Consider the following 16226-nt stretch of genomic DNA (forward strand, 5'->3'; position numbering starts at 1 on the left):
GATACCTCAGACCCCGCAGCGGGTTAGTGCCGTCAATGCACATCATACGGTGCAATGCAGGCATTACTTAACGTTCTTTGTAGCGTCCCTTCGGCCCCTAGCTGCAACTACTTTCATTCCTTTTACTGTACTTCCTTTCATATTGTCTATTTACCATCTTACTTTTTGGCCGATACCGATACCTGTTACCTCCATAATACTCTTATTTAGGAGAATATATATTGTTACTAAAACGATTCTTGTTCTCTGGTTATCGTATATTAAAGGTTCAAAAGTTGAAAGGCCATATAAACTGCACGTGTCTAATTCCAAGCTGCAGCAGTAGCAGTACAATAACTCATTGCACCATTCACTTATACCATACCTGTACTGCACATGTTTAAATAGCACCCAACTCCACCAGAATGGTAATGACTCATAGTTAATTCAAATTAGAATTACAATAATAAATTGTTAAATACACTGTACAGTATTAAGATACCATCTGATTTAAAAGATAAACAGTGAACCTAAAGACAGTGATATGCCTTTATATAGTTTGTTCGGTGGGCTTTGTTAATATATACGTACATTTTAGGACGCCTGTAAGGGTTTTAAATTCCTATACTAATGACAAAAGTATCGACTGATATCGGCCAGAAATTCACCGATACCGATACAACAAAAGCTAGCCGATACCACTGATACTGATGCTTGAGCACGTTCCTACTTTCTACCCTTTCCTAACAATTGATTAGTAGTGCAACTGCGAGGCTTTCCTCCTGTTACATCTTTCAAACCTTTAAACTGTCAATTTCCGTTTCAGCGAGGAATGGCCTTAGTTGCCCCAGTGCTTGGCATTAGACCTAAATCTATAAATCAAGATACCTCAGAGTTTGTTATTTTCGGAAATCGTATCTTTGAATTCACATTTAGAAATAGTTCCCTTTCCTGGAAATGTGGCGTTTTTAGCTGAGAAGGAAAGGAATGAGAAACGGGGAATTTAAAAAATATATATATATATATACACTATATATATATATACATCTATATATATATATATATATATGTGTGTGTGTGTGTGTGTGTGTGTGTGTGTAAATAACTTGATCACGAAGTATATAAAACGTGATGCTATGTATAAATAAAGGTTTTTTTTGCCACGAAGGAAAAAATGAAAAAGCGAGATAGCCAAGTACTTTCGGTCCTGTTCGGACCCTTTACTGAGGCAAACTGATTTTACAGAGAACAACATAGTCAAAAGAAAGCTTAATATACAAACTGACACGACAAGATTAGCAAGCAATAAGGGCGATTTTCACTCTACAGAAAGGAGGAGCCGCCTGAGGGTAGCCACACCTTGAAGGATACACGCAGTAAACAAGTGATTCTCCCAGAAAACAGTACATTTTTTGAAAAAAAACACGGGAGCATATACAATTTGATATCATGAATTTTTACAACAAATTTCCCCAAAAAAAATTATTATTAATTTTAAGAAGACGAAAGAAAAATATAAATATATATATATCGAGCAAGAGAAAGAGGGAGAGAAAATATCGAACCAGAGAGAGAGAGAGAGAGAGAGAGAGAGAGAGAGAGAGAGAGAGAGAGAGAGAAATAATAACTATATACATGTGGGACTAATTTATTAGTTGTTCATTTATTTTAAGGTCCTTCATAAACATCTTACAAATATATGGGTCAAATGGTACATTCCCAGACTAAGATTTAGGTTGTTTTTATTAGTGATTTGTATAATTGCCAATTCCAGTAAATTCCTTGAAACATAATCATTAGATCTAGCAATTACCGAGGTATCACCCCAATTAATACAATGAGATTTTTCACTCAGATGGATAAACAGTGTATTGAAGTCTGGTGGGCTGTTCTAACTGAATACATATGTTGCTTAATACGTACGCATAAATTTTTACTTGACTGACCAACGTAAAACGATGGGCAACCCTTACAAGGAATTTTGTAAGTGATGTTGTTATTTGTTACGGGACTATTCTTAATTGCATATCTTTAATGGTATTATTATAAGAGAACACTACATTAACATTAAACGATTTAAAATATTGATTTTATGGTTTCAAATCCACGAAAATAAGGTAAGCTAAGTACATTTTTAGGCATTTCTTTTTCATTAATAGCAACACTATAAAACTTTTTGTGAGCTTTTTGATAACATAAATCAATTAAATGAGGTGGGTAGCAGAGATCGTTTCCTATCTTTTTTATGCATTCTATTTCTTGGTCCAGATATTGTGGACTCGTGATACACAAAGCGCGTAGGAACATAGAAGAAAAAATTGAAATTTTAATATTAAGATGGTGGCCAGAATAAAAAATGCACATATGGTAGATTAAAATTATTTGTGGGTTTTCTATAAATACTGAATTTGCATTGGAAAGATTCTCTATGTATTAATACATCTAGGAAAGGGATGACATTGTTATTTTCAATTTCAACAGTGAATTTTATGGATGGCACTAAATTATTCAATTTAAACAGTAAATCATTTACATTGATACCACCAGGTAAGACTGCTAAGATATCATCGACATATCGGTACCATTTTTAAGGGGATAAGTGTGATATTCGGGAGGTGTTGTCTCTCAAAAAAATTCCATATATAAGTTTGAAAGGAGAGATGATAAAGGGTTACCCATGGCCATACCAAATATTTGTTTATATATATATGTGTGTGTGTGTGTGTGTGTGTGTGTGTGTTATATTTAACCCTCTCCGTTGAATTCGAAGGAAGGGCAAATACTAATGATTAAGTTAAAACATGATAAAGCCAAACTTTTGAAACTATATGGGTAGAAGTAGGAAATGATAATGCAGATAATGATAATGTGAGAAGAGGACTAGTGTAGAGAACACAAATTCTGAGTGATAGGAAAACAAAACTATGAAATACATAGAGTGCCTACATGCCTTCTCGTTCCCTGAGTAACTTTCAGGTTACGAAAAGAAATTGGCTCACTTATAACCCATTACAAGTCAAAATTATAGATTCGTATCTTAGGAGAAAAAAATCATGTGTACAAAATGGTGGATCGTACGAGTATTTTAATTAATGTAGGAAGAGCGGCTCTTTTGGAGTGTTAATAACAGCGATCAGGAATGGTGTACTGTTTACGTATAAAATAATTCGTAAATAAATAGCTCATTTAATTATCACGAGACACATGTAGTTATTTGTACAACAGTATATGAAACGGGTGTATTTAGTTGTTCATAGAATCAAATTTGTCCAGCAATTGGATTGTCTCTCAGTAAAGCATGCGCATGTGTGTATACATAGCGTGCATATTTCGTATAGGAATATGCACAATTGAAAATCCCTGTAGAGGGTTAGCGCCATCAGTGCATCTCATTCGGTGCAATGTAGGCATTACTTAAGGTTCTTTGCAGCGTCCCTTCGGCCCTTAGCTGCAACTACTTTCATTCCTTTTACTGTCAATTTCAAACCTTTTACTGTCAATATCCGGTTCAGCGCTGAATGGCCTTAGTTGCCTCAGTGCTGGGCATAATGCCAAAAATCTATATTAATAAAAAATCAAATCACAACTGAAAATATATGGTAAATGAATACAAAGTTAGACATATTTCAAACAATCATCTGCTTAGAAGCATTAATACAGTCTGTGTCTGTGAAGTTCTGTATGTTGGAATTCGTAGAATGCGCTTCCTCTTGGCATACGCTGATAAAAGGACCACTCCATTTACCACCTTACTAAAAAATAATGTTTTACAATACAGATTTTAATTTTTGTACCAATAAATTTGTTTTGTTAAACAGTGCTTTTTTTTAGTTCTTAATGCAAGACATGATTTATGTATGTTACAGGGCAAACATTATACCTTCCTTATTACTGACACATTACGATAGTGAGCTAGTATTTTGCATCTCTTGAAAGTAATATCATCTAAGAATTTCGTACATTATTTACGCTAACAGATTTTTTTTCCAAGGGAGGGTTTGGACGCGAGCTCAGAGAGAGAGAGAGAGAGAGAGAGAGAGAGAGAGAGAGAGAGAGAGAGAGAGAGAGAGAGAGAGACTCGATAATAATCACTGGTAAGATTTTCCGCACCAAAGTAGTATTATATGATATAGCTTTATTTACAGTCTAGAGTCAAAGGTGTGATCTATGAAATGCATTATATGGTTTTCTCTCGCAGTTACCTGACATACAAAAGGCACATTCATACTGCATTATATTGGAAGTAATGTTTGGTTGCTACAAGATGTATATTTAACGATTTTTGTTTTGTCAATAATATTTGCTTGATTGTTGTAAGATTATATTACCTCGAAAGCTTGCAAAATAAAATGTGTTAGTTGTCCTAGAAATGTTATTCTTCATCATGATATTTCCAAGTGACTTTCCTACTACTTAAAATATCATTATCATCATCAGCCATTGCTAGTCCACTACAGGACAAACGTCTCGGAGATGCCTTTCCACTCCCTTCTGTTATGGTCTGTCTATGCCATTCTATACCCGCAAATTTTCTTAGCTCGTTAATCCATCATCTTCTCTTCCTTCCCCTGCTTCGTTTACAATCTCTAGGGACCCATTCTGTTATTCTTTCCGTCCATCTATTATCTGACATTCTCTTTATATGTCCTGCCCACGCCCATTTCTTTTTCTTACTTGTTAAAATATCTTCTACTTTAGTTTACTCTCGTATCTATGTTGCTCTTTTTCTGTCTCTTAGTGTTATTCCCTCCATTATTCTTTCCATAGCTCTTTTGAGTTGTAACTAGCTTATGTTCTAAGGCTTTAGTAAGGCTCCAAGTTTCTGATGTAGAAGTTAATACTGGTAGGACCATCTGTTTAAATACTTTTATTTTTAGAGGAAGTGGCATTTTACATTTCATAATCTCATTTTGTTTACCAAAAGCTCTCCATCCCATGCTTATCCTTCTTTTAATTTCGGTCTCATGTCCTGGGGAAACACTTACTATCTGTCCTAAATACATATATTCATTAACAATCTCTAGAGGTTCGTCCATAACCCTTATTTGTTGTATCTCTGCATTTTCATTGACCATTATCTTAGTTTTACTCATATTAATTTTCAGTCCTACATTTCTGCTTTCTCGATTCAAATATTCTATCATCTTTTGTAATTCCTCCAATGATTCACTGAGTAGAACTGTCATCTGCCAATCTTAGGTTGTTAAGGTATTCCTCATTAATGTTAATTATTACATTTTCCAAATCTAAATTCTTAAAAACTTCTAGGCATGCTGCGAATAATTTAGGAGAGATGGGGTTTCCCTGTCTAACTCCTTTCTCAATCGGAAATTTCTCACTGCCTTTATGTAGTTTTAGGATTGTTGTACTTCCCGTATAGATATCTTCAAGTGTTCTAACTTAAGATTAATCTATTCCTTGCTTTTAAAGGACTTTCATTACTGCTGAAGTTATGACAGAATCAAAAGTTTTCTCATAGTCTACAAATGCCATACAAAGTGGTTTGTCATACTCTGTTGATTTTTCCTTTAACTGGGTAATTACATGGATATGGTCAATTGTTGAATACCCGCTTCTAAAACCTGCCGGCTGTCTTGGTTTATTAAAGTCTAGCTGTCTTTCTATTCGGCATCATATGATCTTTGTAAATATTTTATATATTACTGAGAGCAAACTTATTGGGCGGTAATTTTTCAGGTCTTTCGTGTCTCCCTTTTTGTGAATTAATATAATGACTAAGTTTTTCTAAGCTGTAGATATGGAGCAATCTTGCAAGCATTTTGTGTAGAGTCCAGCGAGTTTTACTATTATGAAACTTCCTCCATCTATTATTAAATCAATTGTTAGGCCATCTTCTCCTGCAGCATTGTATATTTTCATGCCTTTTAATGCTTTCTTTACGTCTTCTGTTACTTTGGTACCGGCTCACCTGTTTCATTATTTCTATTGACAAAGTCTTTTCCTGTATCACTATTGTATAGCATTGCATAGAAATCCTCAGCAATTTTTATAACTATCTCTTTTGTTGATATTTCCATTTTCATCCTTTAAAGCAAATATCTGTTGGCGCCCTGTTCCAAGTCTTCTTTTCATCAACTTGATGCTTCTTCCCTTCTTTATTGGTTCCTCAATTTTGGTCTGATTGTTTTTATGAATGTCTTGGATTTTTAGTTGTTTATTGTTTAGGATAGTTCTGCTAGTTCTATTTTATATGTTGGATTTTACCCTCATCCATTTCCTATATAATATATATATATATAATATATATACATATATATATATATATATATATATATATATATATATATATATATATATATATATACTGTAAAGGAATATAGATTTATTGAATGTAAAATTGCAGAAAAGGTTGAAAATTGATATTTGCATAGAAAAAAAAGTGTGTACACTAGACAACAGATGGCAGTAGCGCTTGGCGTAGGCGGTAGTCGCCAGGATAATATGTACCGAAACAATGATATTTGGTCCATGGATGTCTAGCGTGAGTCTGGTATATAAAGGCCCAAAAACGACGATTTTCGTTGGAGCTGAAACAAACAAGTGATTATAATAGTGTATCAAGTTTTGAGGAATATATGGTAATGTATTGTTTATCCATTTGGACGTTTTCTTGTGTGATGTAACGTTGGTTGCCACTTTTTGATGTTACAGTGAATTATATGTTGTGTTGATGTAAAGCTTTGTGACTTGGGTATTATACTGTAAACCGCAGTGATTAGTGATGAGTAGTCTTGATGAAGTGCTGTATGGCAAGTCTTTGCTTTTGTGCAATGCGTCCGTAATTTGTTTAATGTTCTGTTTGTGACTTTAATTTCCTTACTAATTGTTATTAAAGTACATTTTAAGTTATAGTGGGTTGTCACTGTTTCCTGATATATTTTCTCCTCGTAAATCCTTACATAGAAAGTTATTTATACTATATAATATTTATTCAAGAAAAAATGTTGGCGCTTGGAAAATCAAAATAATAATCCATGCGATATCAGTATAAATGGTTTTCTTTGAGTTACCCATGTAATATAGGTAGGAATGGTTTTCTTTGGTATGTACCCGTTTTCTTTTTCTGTCGTACTGTTCGAGAGGGGGACTTAGATACAGCTTTCAGCTAAACGTTAAACAAATATTTGCTAAGTTGCAAGGTTAACAAATTAATGGAATTGATATAATGATCATTTGTCGTTGTTAAGCTTTTTGTTAAAAAGAAACTCATGAAAAGGTAAGAATATTAACTTTGAGTGGAGTAATAAATAAAATACGATGAAGATGGATGTTAAAGCGAAAAAGTGAGGTTTAATGATGCTCGACAACAATATTACGATTGTCTAAAAATAGAAAAGATAGAAAAAGTAAGGATAAAGGTTATACTAATGTATGATAGTTCTTGATTACACAAGGCCACGACAAAACCAACAGTAGTGCTTTTTGGTCTGCTTTAGTTATATGACTCATACTAGAATTCTTCACTCTTACCTGTAGGAAGAGGGAAAGATAGTAGTATGGGTCATATAATGAAAACAGTGCCAAAACACAGGCTACGAGGATGGGATTACAATCACACGACGATAATGAAGAGGAAGAGGAAGATGGTATATTAGTATTGGAAATAATATTCCATTTCTCGTCTCCGAGGTCTGTGGATGAAGGGCTATAATAAAGCAATATCCTTTAGCTTGTGTTTATTGGCTAAACTACATTAAAGAAGTCGGGTAGTTGAATATACAAAATACAAAAAACGTATATAATCGAATCATAAACATATGAGCATTGGAGCTCTATACTCAATAAGGTAGAATTTATAGGGTCGAAGCCTGTGTGTCGGACTCGATACTAATATAATAATAATTGGTTATACAGATAAAATTTACGCATTACGCAACACTGTCCAATGGCTCCGAACTGAACGCGTCTGCGGAACTAAGTTTTCTCGCGCTCGTTACATAAGACAATAAGACACATGTGAAATTAGTGTAAGGAATCCGATTGATAGAGGTTCTAATGATATTATTAAGACATGGACATATCGGGATTTGGACCCATCAGTGAATGGTGTTGTCGGTGGAGTATGAGGCTGAGCTCTAGTGAAACAAAAACGCTATTGATTAGCAGATCTCGCACAGATTTCAACCCATCTTCCCCGTCTAGGTGTAACAATCCTGACTAACATCCCAAGAGAAACATTTAATGAAAGTTTCAGCAAATGCCGCACGAAAGTTAGGTATTGTTCCCAAGGCCTCATATTTTAATAACAGTGATAAAATCAGTGCAATATTAGCAGTTATGACTTGGACCATCGACGGATGGTCTCTTGTTTGTCGATTTTTCATAAATTGTAGTTTAACGGAGATCTTTTAACATTCAAAATTGATCCCTGATCCCCTTTTCCTGCGAAGAGCAACCAGATTCACTTAATAGCAGCACGAGTATGCAGTCAATGTGCCGCGCTGTCGAACTTCTCAGTTTCAGAGGTCCTTCATTCCTGACATCATTGAACTGTGGATCAACCTCCCAAGGGATGTCGTGCAACTTGAACTTCAGAAGTGCAAGCGAACATGGAATGCATTACCTCCCTAATACAATTATTGTATTTTGATAATTTAGTTATATTTTTATTTATTTATTTATTTGTGGTAATTTATGTTTTTTTTAGTAACTTATCTCCTTTACCTTCTGTTCTTTTTTTCAAATGAATACCATATTCTTATGAAGCTTGATTTCAAGTCCGTGCTCGTGTGTGTGTGCTTGTTACATATGAGTAGGGTTTATCTTCAGAATAATACATGTAGGTTGTTAATGGTACCAGAACCTAATTAGAAACGGGGAAATGATCATAGAATAATGGACGATTATGGAGTTGTTTTACTGACCTGGAATCGGAGGTGTACGCGGAGTATACGTTTGAGATATAAAGGCAAGGAAAAGTTTAAATATGATTATTTACCTGCCAAAGAGGATATGTTTCAAACCAAGTCGAAAAAAAAATCTACAGCCGGCAGCCTTGATCATTATCCGATAACCATTTGAAATAAATACGTTATGATTACTGAAATTCATGTTTTCAGTTTCTAATTCCACTCCCATTTTTGGAAACAAATCTTCATAACATTTATGAAACAAAAAATGTTAGTTACGTAAGTTGCTGCTTTTTGGACTTCAGTATTGTGTGATATCCACAAAAGAAGAATAAAGTAACACCTTGTTGTTTTGTATCCATTGTAGGCAGTATTATGTGTGTTATGTCATCTCTATTTTGTGTTTATGCCATAACAACTATTGTTTCGCCTTACCTATTGAGAGTAAAAGATGGTCTTTTAGTATTTGCGTTGGAATCCCATCTTTCGTTTCCGACGTCAGAGGATGAAGGGCGATAATAAAGCGATGTCTTCTTTGCTTGAGTTTATTGGCTTAGCTACATTAAAGAAGGTGCGTAGTAGAATATATAAATTACAAAGCGCATATAATCGAATCATAACAAAAATGTCAGCATCGGAGCTAAAAGCACAATAAGAATAATGTCCTACATAAATGAGGTAGAACTTTCAGGATCGAAGCCTGTGTATCGGACTCCATACTATTACAATAATAATTGGCGCAATGCGAGCGCAAGGCTCTGAATTGATTGTCAATGCTTTAAGACATACATGACTATGTGCAAGCATCGTTTCCAGTGAGACGTCGAATTTTTCTTACTAGGCTTCGTTGCACTCTGGTTGCGCCTGAAGGGCCAGTCCATTTTATATATTATATATATATATATATATATTTATTCATCGTAGTTTCAGCGACGATCTGATTTAACTCAAAAGCCTCATATCTCTTTGCCACATTTTAAATTTTTTATTTAATTTCTTCCCCGTATAGCATTTACGCAAAGTTTTATTTTTATCTAACTTTTTTCATACAACTCGATCAATAAGGAATTAATTTTAAATTTCATCGTATTTTTGTGCATACATTTGTTACCGAACATTTTTTAAAGAGTGAATAGTTTATTCAAGGTAGATAGGTCTTTCTTGGATAAATATCTAGACTTTTAAGAGATATTACTTTCCTTCTCCTTTCTTTTTAATTGACTAGTTAGCAAATAAGCTCCTATGATTTCCTTGAAATTTTTGAACACGCAAAGTGCCAAATTTTTATTAAGGGTATTTTCTTTACTCTTGACCCCGTACAATGGAAATATAGCTATATACTCTTATAGCTACGATTGCTCTTAAAACAAAATATCGCTAAGGAATGTTGAAGTCACCCTTAGATATGTACTCGTTTTCTATGTAGCTGAATGACAGAAAACGACTTTTCAAACGCCAGATATTGAATGAGTAACTAATGTATATGGTTTCATCAACTTTATAGTGTAAAATGAACTTAACATGGAATATTCTGTTGTTTACAATTTGAAATGTGAGAGAAAATTATTCTAATTGATTATATGAGTATATATCTTCAGTGCACTACATCAATCGTTCTTTAACTGGAATTTACTCCATGTTCATAGGTACTTTTAAACAAATTTAATACACTTGGGCCTAGTCACTAGGTTAGTCTGGCAACAAAAAGTTGAGACTCGAAGGTGATTAGCACTTCTGCCTATTATCTTAATGCTATTCAAACTTTTCAGGAAAGGCATGATAGTTTTGCAGATTAGTAATTTTTTTGAGCGGCACTTGCGTTCCCTGGTGTATGGAAAGTGAAATGACCGTGTGCTCGAAAAATATGTCCATTCTCAGGATTAACATTAACTCGAGGCTAATCCTTGAAGTATACATTTTTTCATTAGCATTAAATACCTCCATGGGCAAGGTGTGAAACATGTCTACGCCGCTAATTATAGGATTGAGTATTACGCGGTGAAGAAATTTGCTTCAAATTTTAGAAAGACTTGGAAGCTCTCTTCCATAAGGCTCAGATTAGGATAGGAAGATTAGTATTAAGACTAATTATTTTTGTTAATGCCAGATGTATTTAAGTATTTCATATCTGTTTGCTGTCGCCAACACATTTGTAATTTGTTCATCTCTATTTGTTGTAGCCAACACTAAAATGAGTCGTAAAATGGGTGTGTTCGAAAGTTAGTTATGTGATGCTTGATTAAGTGGAAAATATCTCTTCTTGAAAGTACGAACATAAGTATGAAACAATCAGTGGGTGGCACATTTAGATTGTTTTGACACATAATTTTTATGACAGAAAATTTCGAGGGAACACTTGGAGTATGGGACCAGATTATCAGTTCTGTGACTTTAAGTGTTAATGGGTCGTCAAATCCTGAGAGGTCGAAATTTGTACATGTAATAAGTACATTATCGTTTCTTTCAAGCACATTAAAGATGGCATTCTGCAAAAATTGATTTGTGAGAGTATGGTTGGTGGTGATATGCTTGATCTTGTTATGGTTATCTCGTCATTGTATAGATATCTTTTCTAGAATTAAAACGCTCTCTCTGTCTCTCTCCTACTCTTAGTTGCGGTTTGTTTCCGTTATTATAAAGGTTGCTTATAGGTTTCATACCTAACTTATACTAGGTATTTACCTGAAACTAAGTGAAAATGGAACAGTGTACGAGATATATATAGCCAAAAAACACAAAGAAAGGCGTTGCATTAAAGAAAAAAAGTAAATAATATAGTTGAGTTTGTAGTAAAAATACCGAGGAGATACTAGGAATTAAAAATCGATGAACGTATGAATGTGGCAGATCAGATATGAAGTGGGGTAGGAGATGCACTTAATATTTCAAGAAATGTGGCTTTCTTGGAAAATATTACTTAGATATGGATCCATAAAAATACTTGTACGAAAGTATATAATCGCGTGACTGAAAACTATTTAAACTACTATTGTTTGCTGAAAGAGTTACAGAATTTATTCAAGGCAACCATATTAAGAGTAAATCTTGATGTTATAGGGCCATTTCTCTTGGCTACCTATTACCCTATTAAAAATGAACCATATAAAATTTGACATCTTGACATACATAAGGATTGAAATTATGTAAAGGATCGAGTAAATTATACCACTGAAAGCAGAAAAGCACATAGGAGCATGGGAAAAATAAAGGCAAGATGCAGCCAAGATATTGGAATATGAAATTTTGAACTCTTGGCACTCGGGCTATTCAGGAAGTTGCACCAAGATATGAAAACATAGCGATATTTATGAGAAATTTCCAACATCTGTTAATAAGCAGTCTTGAGCTGGTAGAAAATAGTTTTTTAAGAACGCCACAACTGTAACTGACAAATAAGCGGAACTGGCTGAATAGACCGAATGAGTATCGTAAGGAGGACTACGAAAAATAAACCCAATATTGACATGTTTGTTCAGAGAGAGAGAAAGAAAAAAAAATTGATGGGATAGTTAGGAAAACATTTAATAAAGATATTGGGAAAAGGGTTAACGTTTTTGTAGATTTTTTGAAACATTGTGCTTAGATGATATTTATTAAGAAACCTTAAGGAAAAATAGGGCAAGGGTAATATTATGTAAGAGTTTGTATTTGCTGCTTGTGAAAAAAAATGTTTAAAAATTGAATCTCCTTTCATGTGTATGCTTTCTTTTTTAATTAGTAAGAAAGATTTTCTAGTAATATTAGTCGAAGATGTAAAACAAAAGTTGAATCTTCGTACAGTTATTTCTTATGCATCTGTATAATCATTCTCGTGAATTTTTATTTTTCACGAGTAATGCGAAAATTGGCGCTTGTAGCCCGAAGTTAAGTCCTTTGAATGTTCATTTTTGTATAGAAATCCATAAGGAAAAGACGCTGGTGAGATTTTTTTCACAAACATTTCAGCTACTGAAATGAAAATTAGGTCAGTGTCAAGTTTTATGATGGATATGCTCTCAAGCAGATATCTGCAGTGATGGCAGGTTTGGTTAATGAATAATCATTGGGGAAAAATGGCTCCGGAAAAATTCCATGGTAGGTTTCAAGTAGAGCAATGTTCTAAGACCTCTTTAGTGGCTTGTGGTTTTTCTTCTCTTCCCATTCAGAAGAAGAGATCTCTTTTCACTGTGGCAGTGGAAGGAAATCTTTTGAAAATTGTGGCCTTTCAGTGCCTATCGTCTTCAGCTTTTCCCATTTCTATATGGGGTCGCTGTTTCTAGTCAGAACATTAGGGCTTTTGAGTACTTCTGATTATATGCATTGTGACTGTGCTCCATATATCAAGCTCATTTATTATAAGCTAGTGTATTAATTGACCTCTCTCTTAGGGTAACAAGGAGGCTTTCTCATACATCTCTTGGAAATCAGAAATCGCGATGCATTGTTAGTGAATATTAGAAGGCGAAGCTAGAGGTGTGCAGCCGATTCATGGAAGTGTAGTATACAGCCAAAGAATTACAAAGCAATTTACAAGTTATATCTATAATTTTTAACGACTTTCTCTCAGTATTTTTGAGAAGGCTTTGCCAGTTGTGTAGTTCATGGTCAAGGAGATGGCGATAACAATAAACCAAGAAGTTCCCGAAGATATTGTCCACGGGGAAATTTGTCGAGCGCAGACTTTCTTACAGTTTCTTTGAGGTATTTCCAGGTGTTTCCGGTTTGTCAATGAATTAGCGGTAATATAAGCAAGAAGCTGTCGAAAGCAAGGTGAGAACCAGAAAAGTAGAGCATAGCGACTTCCTCATCGTATCTTTTAGGAGGCTTTCCCCGATTTCTGCAACTGTCATTGAAGTAACGGTAGCAAATAAACCTACTATGAAATTCAGGGCCTCTGTAACACGGTTTTTTGGATTTTGCTCCTTATCAAAGCATCGGAGGTAGCTGAAAGTTGACATATGTATATTTTACAACAACACACAAATTTTGTCAGCATTATCAATAACCTAAACCCGATAGTTTTAATTTTTATAGAGTAAAAATGATCTAGCCGACGCCATGGCCAATGATTGCGAGCCAAGAGTCGAAAAACATTCATTACGTAAGCAAGGTAAACATCGTTTTACGAAATGTTGCCCCGCCCATCCACTAGACAGAAATCCATTCACCTTATTCCATCGGCTCTGAAACCCATAGTAGTCAAGAATGGGAATGGGACAACTGGTCGCGACCGACTGGCCATGGCCCAACTGGCCATGGCCGACTGGCTGCAGCCCAACTGGCCGCAGGGGCCGACTAGCCGCAGCCCAACTGGCCATAGACGAAGAGATGAGAGAAAAAAAATTATTTCTGTCTATCTGTCTGTCTCTGTCTCTCTCTCTCTCACACAGAAAATATTTAGATACAGTAAATCTAAAAGACGAAGAGTATCTGAGAGGAATTGCTCATAACTTCTCTTAAGATATATAGTTATGTAGCTGCTATTTTAAGCAGTTTTTATATTCCAATAATTCAACTTTTTAATGAAATTTAACTTTTTTATCTTTAATTATCTTTTATTTTCTTGATTTTTTTATTCAATAATTCAGCTTTTTAGTGAAATTTAACTTTTTTTTATCTTTAATTATCTTTTATTTTCTTAAATTTTTTATTCCAGTAATTCAGATTTTATGTAACTTCTATGTAATTCAGCTGTGTAATAAAATTTACATTTTAAGTATTATTCTTTTCTTAGAGAAAACCTCTTTTCAAAAATGATATGCATACATGAAATAAATAGTTTATAACCATTAACAATAATTACAAAGTTCAACAATGTATTTAAAACAGGAAACAGTCCAATTGGCAAAGTATCAAGCTCTCATTTAAAAAATGAAAATAGTTTACAACCATTAATAACAATAAAAACCAGTTTTATTCGAAAGAGTTTATAACCAATAACAACAATCACAAAAATCAAAAGGGTATTTAAAAAGAATAGATAAATAAATAAACACTAGTTTCCTTCAAAAGATAAAAAAAAAATCTCTCTCTCTCTCTCTCTCTCTTACCGCTGCGGCCAGTCGTCCCCAGCGGCCAGTTGAGCTGCGGCCAGTCAGCCACGGCCGTGGCCAGTTGTCCTAGACCCGTCAAGAATGGCTAACAGGATTTGGAATTGTCCCCGTGGTTGCAAAACTGCATTTGTCTTACGACTTGCAACTTTATACAGTCAAGAGAAAGCCCGTGGCCATACTTACTATAGTCTGAATAGGTAATTATTCAGTTTCTAGTTTAAATCCAATGTTTATGGTCTGATCTGTATTTAGCGTAACGTGATTATAATACTTGTAATGTCATTCAGGATTTCGAACATTTCCATTAACTATTCACTATGCCACCAAGAGAGAGAGAGAGAGAGAGAGAGAGAGAGAGAGAGAGAGAGAGAGAGAGATTGTATGTAAACAGTCTTTATATAACTATTTTTGTTAAAATAAGATTTTTATCCAAAGTAAATACAAGCTTATATGTGCTAAAATCTCCAGCAGACCAACGGATCATCCGATATCAATTTTTTTTCGTCTTCTTTAGTCTGTACGACCATGTTGGGTATAAAGACTTTATGAATGGCGGAACGATACATAGATGTGGGTGGGGTATCTGTGCTAGCGTAGTAATACTACTGTAGCAGTAGTGCCGCAAAATTAGTAAAGGCAGCAATATACATGAATTAAACGTTTAGGCCAACTGCTGGGATCCCTGAGGATCATTTAGCACTTCTTACAACTACTCGAGAAATGAGTTTTTATAGCCAGAAGTTATATTTTCTAATACGACAATGGCCATGATAGCCTTCATTGTTATCCTGAATTATAACGAGGCCAAAGTGGGTGGAGCCTCATGACGTCACCATTCTGACGATAATTATTGGTGAAAGTTTAAAGCCAAAATACGATACCGTCTTTTTTTTTTTTTTTTTTTTTTTTTTTTTTAGTAAATAGGTAGATAGTCGATAAATAAATTAAAATTTGCTTGACATTGGATACAGCAGTTATCAAATCAAGCTTGTCTACTATGTCTTTGAAAATTACCAACTATTCCCTACATCTTGTCAATCTGATTGTGACCTATAAAGTAGATTATAATTTCTTAGGACAAAGTGTTTTTTTTATTTATTAACATATTTTGTTGGTTTGCTTATTATGACAATTATCAGTGGAGAGGATTCAGAGTTCTTAAAGGTGTACTGCTTTGCTTGTATTTAATTTTTGTCAATTGTTGCCAGAGGTATAGCCTTCGTTACGTATAGCCAATCATCCATCGAGAAAGAGGGAAGAAATGCTGTCATAAGTTACGTAACGAGTGCGTTCGAAACCTTATCTCTGAGTAAGTTAGCCCGTCTTCAAAAAAGGTCACTTTTAC

Source organism: Macrobrachium nipponense, chromosome 22 (assembly GCF_015104395.2).
Source record: "Macrobrachium nipponense isolate FS-2020 chromosome 22, ASM1510439v2, whole genome shotgun sequence".
NCBI lineage: Eukaryota > Metazoa > Arthropoda > Malacostraca > Decapoda > Palaemonidae > Macrobrachium > Macrobrachium nipponense.